Source organism: Phyllobates terribilis, unplaced genomic scaffold, assembly GCF_046119375.1.
Source record: "Phyllobates terribilis strain yellow unplaced genomic scaffold, ASM4611937v1 Scaffold_121__1_contigs__length_5197421, whole genome shotgun sequence".
In the NCBI taxonomy this organism is placed as follows: domain Eukaryota; kingdom Metazoa; phylum Chordata; class Amphibia; order Anura; family Dendrobatidae; genus Phyllobates; species Phyllobates terribilis.
Genome location: NW_027362881.1, coordinates 2,052,347 through 2,059,203, shown reverse-complemented (window position 1 = coordinate 2,059,203; position 6,857 = coordinate 2,052,347).

Sequence of the window (6,857 nt, the reverse complement as noted above, 5' to 3'; positions counted from 1 at the left end):
TCGCTGACCGCTTTTCCAAGATGGCTCACTTCATTCCACTGCCAGGTCTTCCGTCTGCACCCGAGCTGGCTAAAGACTTTATCCGCCACATCTTCCGTCTTCATGGCCTGCCCCGTCACATCGTGTCGGATCGAGGAGTACAGTTCACTTCCCGTTTCTGGAGAGCCACTTGTAAATTGCTGGACGTCACCCTGGACTTCTCCTCCGCTTACCACCCGCAGTCTAATGGTCAAGTGGAGCGGATCAATCAGAACCTGACCAGTTACCTCCGGCACTTCGTTAATGCCCACCATTCTGACTGGGTGGATCTCCTGCCATGGGCCGAATTCTCGTACAACAATCACGAGAGCGAGTCTTCCTCCAAATCCCCGTTTTTTGTAGTCTTCGGTCAGCATCCTCGGATCCCGTTTCCCGTCTCCACCTCGGTGGACAATCCGGCTGCGGAGTCTCTTGTTAACAAATTTTCCTCCATATGGGAGAGTACCCGGTCCGCACTCCTTCTGTCATCCGAGCGTATGAAAAGACACGCTGACAAAAAACGTCTGGACCCTCCTCAATTCCGCCCTGGGGATAAAGTCTGGCTCTCGTCCAAATATGTCCGGCTCAAGATCCCTTCCTATAAGTTAGGGCCTCGGTTCATCGGCCCACTGGAGGTCATCAGTCAGATCAACCCGGTGGCCTATAAATTGAAACTCCCGGCCAACTTACGGATCCCTAACTCCTTCCATGTATCTCTCCTCAAACCTGTGGTGCTTAACTCTTTTTCCAAGTCTACAGGTACGCCTCCTGCTCCGGTTTCTGCTGAGGACGAGTTTGAGGTAGAGAACATTCTTGCCACCAAAAGGGTAAGAGGAAAGACCTTTTTCCTGGTAGATTGGAAGGGGTTTGGTCCTGAGGAGAGAACGTGGGAGCCCCGGGAGAACATCCATGCCCCTCTCATCCTAGCTAAATTTCTGTCTGGCCTAAAAAAGGGGGGGCCTAAAGGGGGGGGTACTGTAGCGCTGGCGTCCCTGCCCTCTGCTAGGCAGGGACGCTGCTCCCCTCACCGCTCTGCTCCGTGCCCGGCGTCCTCTCCCCGCTCTGCTGTCAGCGCGCGCTCCGTCCCGGCGTCCTCCTCCTGCTCTGCTCTCAGCGCGCGCTCCTTCCCGGCCCCTGTGCTTAGGGCGCGCGCGCGCACGCTCCCCTCCTCTTAAAGGGGCCGCGCGCGCCGCCCTAAAGTGTCCCCGGCCAATGGCCGGAGGACCTCATCATATATAAGGCACCTCCTCCAAAATGGAGGTGCCCGAGCATTGTTGTTTGCACCTGTGTCTCACCTGTGCTTCAGCCCTCAGGTCCCGTTGCCAGTTACCTGCCAGTTACCTGCCAGTTACTTGCCAGTTACCTGCCTGATTCCTGCCTGAATACTTGTTACCTGTCTGCCAGTCTGAGGTCCGACGGTCTGCTTCACTACTCCTGTCAGTCTGTCTAAGGACCAGCCTGCCCGCTCACCTGGGAGCGCATACCAGCTACCTGCCTGCTTGCCTGAGGTCCGACGGTCTGCCTTACTACTCCGGTCAGTCTGTCTATGGACCAGCTTGCCCGCTCACCTGGGAGCGCTTCTCCGTTACCTGCCTGCTTGCCAGCTCGGAGGCTCCGTTGTCACGTGCTGTGACCACCAGCTATCTCAGAGACTCTTGCCCGCTCACCTGGGAGCGCATCTCCGTTACCTGCCTGCTTGCCAGCCCGGAGGTCCCGTTGTCACGTGCGGTGACCACCAGCTATTCCAGAGACTCTTGCCCGCTCACCTGGGAGCGCTTCTCCGTTACCTGCCTGCCTGCCAGCCCGGAGGCTCCGCCGTCATGTGCCGTGACCATCTGCTATTCCAGAGACTCTCGCTTGCTCACCTGGGAGCACACATCTACCATCTGCCTGCTAGCCTACCCGGAGGCTCTGCCATCACAGGTCGTACCTACCCCTTACCCAGAGACTGCCCTGATCACTTGCCGTAACTCCCTGTCCGTTCACCCAGAGACTGCCGCCCGCTCCCTTACAAGGGCCGCCCCCTTGTATAGTAGCTCAGAGGTTCCGCCTCCCGGACCCGTTACATGGAGTACAGAGTGGTTTAACCAAACGGTTTTAGTGCCCCTTGGAAGAGACGTCGAGGTCACAGTAGCTTAACAAGACGGTTTTAATGCACCTTGGAAGAGTGATGGAGGCCGCAGTGGATTAAAAAGACAATATCAATGAACCTTGGAAGAGTGGTGGAGGTCGCAGTGGAATAAAAAGAAAATATCATTGCCCCTTGGAAGAGTGGTGGAGGTTACAGTGGAATAAAAAGACAATATCAATGCACCGTGGAAGAGACGTGGACATCACAGTAGCTTAACAAGACGGTTTTAATGTCCCTTGGCAGAGTGTTGGAGGTCGCAGTGGAATAAAAAGACAATAACAATGCCCTGTGGAAGAGACATGGAGGTCACAGTAGCTTAACAAGATGGTTTTAATGCCCCTTAGAACAGTAGTGGAGGTCGCAGTGGAATAAAAAGACAATATCAATGTTCCTTGGAAGAGGGGTGAAGGTCGCAGTGGAATAAAAAGACAATATCAATGTCCCTTGGAAGAGTGGTGGAGGTCGCAGTGGATTAAAAAGACAATATCAATGCCCCTTGAAAGAGTGGTGGAGGTCGCAGTGGAATAAAAAGACAACATCAATGCCCCGTGGAAGGGACGTGGAGGTCACAGTAGCTTAACAAGACGGTTTTAATGCCCCTTGGAAGAGTGGTGGAGGTCGCAGTGGAATAAAAGACAATATCAATGCCCTTTGGAAGAGTGGTGGAGGTCGCAGTGGAATAAAAATACAATATCAATGCCCCTTGGTAGAGTGGTGGAGGTTACAGTGGAAGTTAAAGACAATATCAATGCCCCCTGGAAGAGATGTGGAGGTTACTGTAGCTTAACAAGACAGTTTTAATGTCCCTTGGAAGAATAGTGGAGGTCGCAGTGGAATAAAAAGACAATGTCAATGCCCATTGGAAGAGTGGTGGAGGTTAGAGTGGAATAAAAAGACAATACCAATGCCCCTTGGAAGAGCTGTGGAGTTCAGAGTGGTTTAACCAAATGGTTTTAATGCCCATTGGAAGTGACGTGGAGGTCACAGTAGCTTAAAAAGACGCTTTAAATGCCCCTTGGAAAAGTGGTGGAGGTCGCAGTGGATTAAAAAGACAATATCAATGCCCCTTGGAAGGGTGGTGGAGATGGCAGTGGAATAAAAAGACAATATCAATGCCCCTTGGAAGAATGATGGAAGTCGCAGTGGAATAAAAAGACAATGTCAATGCCCCTTGGAAGAGTGGTGGAGGTTAGAGTTAAAAAAAAAAAAAAATACCAATGCCCCTTGGAAGAGCTGTGGAGTTCAGAGTGGTTTAAATAGATGGTTTTATTGCCCCTTGGAAGAGACGTGGAGGTCACAGTAGCTAAATAAGATAGTTTTAATGCCCCTTGGAAGAGTGGTGGAGGTCACAGTGCATTAAAAAGACAATATCAATACCCCTTGGAAGAATGGTGGAGGTTATAGTGGAGTAAAAAGACAATATCAATGCCCCTTGGTAGAGCTGTGGAGTTCAGATTGGTTTAACCAGACGGTTTTAATGCCCCTTGGAAGAGATGTGGAGGTCACAGTAGCTTAACAAGACTGTTTTAATGCCTCTTGGAAGAGTGGTGGAGGTCGCAGTGGATTAAAAAGACTATATCAATGCCCCTTAGAAGAGAGGTGGAAGTCGCAGTGGAATAAAAAGACAATATCAATACCCCTTGGAAGAGTGGTGGAGGATACAGTGGAATAAAAAGACAATATCAATGCCCCTTGGAATAGACATGGACATTACAGTAGCTAAACAAGATGTTTTAAATTTTCCTTGGGAGAGTGGTGGAAGTCGTAGTGGAATAAAGAGACAATATCAATGCCCCTTGAAAGAGTGCTGTAGGTTACAGTGGAGTAAAAAGAAAATATCAAAGTCTCTTGCAAGAGCTGTGGAGTTCAGACTGGATTAAATTGACAGTTTTAATGCACCTTGGTAGAGACGTGGAGGTCACAGTAGCTTAACAAATACGGTTATAATGCCCCTTGGAAGAGTGGTGGAGGTCGCAGTGGATTAAAAAGACAATATCAATGCCATTTGGAAGAGTGGTGAAGGTCCCAGTGGAATAAAAAGACAATATCAATGCCCCGTGAAAGAGACGTGGAGGTCACAGTAGCTTAACAAGGCTTTTTAATGCCCCTTGGAAGAGAGGTGGAAGTTGCAGTGGAATAAAAAGACAATATCAATGCCCCTTGTAAAAGCTGTGGAGTTCAGAGTGGTTTAAATTGACGGTTTTAATGCCCCTTGGAAGGGATGTGGGGGTGACAGTAGCTTAACAAGACGGTTTTAATGCCCTTTGGAAAAGTGGTGGAGGTCGCAGTGGATTAAAAAGACAATTTGAATGCCCCTTGGAAGAGTGATGGAGGTCGCAGTGGAATAAAAAGACAATATCAATGAGCCTTGGAAGAGTGGTGGAGGTCGCAGTGGAATAAAAAGACATTATCAATGCCCCTTGGTAGAGTGGTGGAGGTCGCATTGGAATAAAAAGACAATATCAATGCCTCTTGGACGAGTGGTGGAGGTTACAGTGGAATAAAACGACAATTTCAGTGCCCCGTGGAAGAGACGTGGAGGTCACAGTAGCTTACCAAGATGGTTTTAATGCCTCTTGGAAGAGTGGAGGAGGTCGCAGTGGAATAAAAAGACAATGTCAATGCCCCTTGGAAGAGTGGTGGAGGTTAGAGTGGAATAAAAAGACAATACAAATGCCCCTTGGAAGAGCTGTGGAGTTCAGAGTGGTTTAACCAGATGATGTTAATGCCCCTTGGAAGAGAAGTCGACGTCACAGTAGCATAACAATACGGTTTTAATGCCCCTTGGAAGAGTGGTGGAGTTCGCAGTGGATTAAAAAGACAATATCAATGCCCCTTGGAAGAGCGGTGGAGGTCGCAGTAGAATAAAACGACAATATCAATGCCCCGTGGAAGGGACGAGGAGGACACAGTAGCTTAACAAGACGGTTTTAATTCCCCTTGGAAGAGTGGTGGAGGTTGCAGTGGATTAAAAAGACAACAACAAAGCCCATTGGAAGAGTGGTGGAGGTCGCAGTGGAATAAAAAGACAAAATCAATGCCCCTTGGAAGAGTGGTGGAGGTTACAGTGGAATAAAAAGACAATATCAATGCCCCTTGGAAGAGCTGTGGAGTTCAGAGTGGTTTAACCAGACGTTTTAATGCCCCTTGGAAGAGACGAGGAGGTCACAGTAGCTTAATAAGACTGTTTTAATGACCCTTGGTAGAGTGGTGGAGGTCGCAGTGGATTAAAAAGACAATATCAATGCCCCTTAGAAGAGAGGTGGAAGTCGCAGTGGAATAAAAACACAATGTCATTGCCACTTGGTAGAGTGGTGGAGATACAGTGGAATAAAAAGACAATATCAATGCCCCGTGGAATAGACATGGACGTGACAGTAGCTTAACAAGACGGCTTTAATGCCCCTTGGAAGAGTGGTGGAGGTCGCAGTGGAATAAAAAGACAAAATCAATGCCCCTTGGAAGAGTGGTGGAGGTTACAGTGGAATAAAAAGACAGTATCAATGCCCCATGGAAGAGTTGTGGAGGTCACTGTTGCTTAACAAGATGGTCTTTATGCCCCTTGGAATAGTGGTGTAGGTTACAGTGGAATAAAAAGACAATATCAATGCACCGTGGAAGAGACGTGGACATCACAGTAGCTTAACAAGACGGTTTTAATGTCCCTTGGCAGAGTGTTGGAGGTCGCAGTGGAATAAAAAGACAATAACAATGCCCTGTGGAAGAGACATGGAGGTCACAGTAGCTTAACAAGACGGTTTTAATGCCCCTTAGAACAGTAGTGGAGGTCGCAGTGGAATAAAAAGACAATATCAATGTTCCTTGGAAGAGGGGTGAAGGTCGCAGTGGAATAAAAAGACAATATCAATGTCCCTTGGAAGAGTGGTGGAGGTCGCAGTGGATTAAAAAGACAATATCAATGCCCCTTGAAAGAGTGGTGGAGGTCGCAGTGGAATAAAAAGACAACATCAATGCCCCGTGGACGGGACGTGGAGGTCACAGTAGCTTAACAAGACGGTTTTAATGCCCCTTGGAAGAGTGGTGGAGGTCGCAGTGGAATAAAAGACAATATCAATGCCCTTTGGAAGAGTGGTGGAGGTCGCAGTGGAATAAAAATACAATATCAATGCCCCTTGGTAGAGTGGTGGAGGTTACAGTGGAAGTTAAAGACAATATCAATGCCCCCTGGATGAGATGTGAAGGTTACTGTAGCTTAACAAGACAGTTTTAATGCCCCTTGGAAGAATCGTGGAGGTCGCAGTGGAATAAAAAGACAATGTCAATGCCCATTGGAAGAGTGGTGGAGGTTAGAGTGGAATAAAAAGACAATACCAATGCCCTTTGGAAGAGCTGTGGAGTTCAGAGTGGTTTAACCAAATGGTTTTAATGCCCATTGGAAGTGACGTGGAGGTCACAGTAGCTTAAAAAGAGGCTTTAAATGCCCCTTGGAAAAGTGGTGGAGGTCGCAGTGGATTAAAAAGACAATATCAATGCCCCTTGGAAGGGTGGTGGAGATGGCAGTGGAATAAAAAGACAATATCAATGCCCCTTGGAAGAATGATGGAAGTCGCAGTGGAATAAAAAGACAATGTCAATGCCCCTTGGAAGAGTGGTGGAGGTTAGAGTTAAAAAAAAAAAAAATACCAATGCCCCTTGGAAGAGCTGTGGAGTTCAGAGTGGTTTAAATAGATGGTTTTATTGCCCCTTG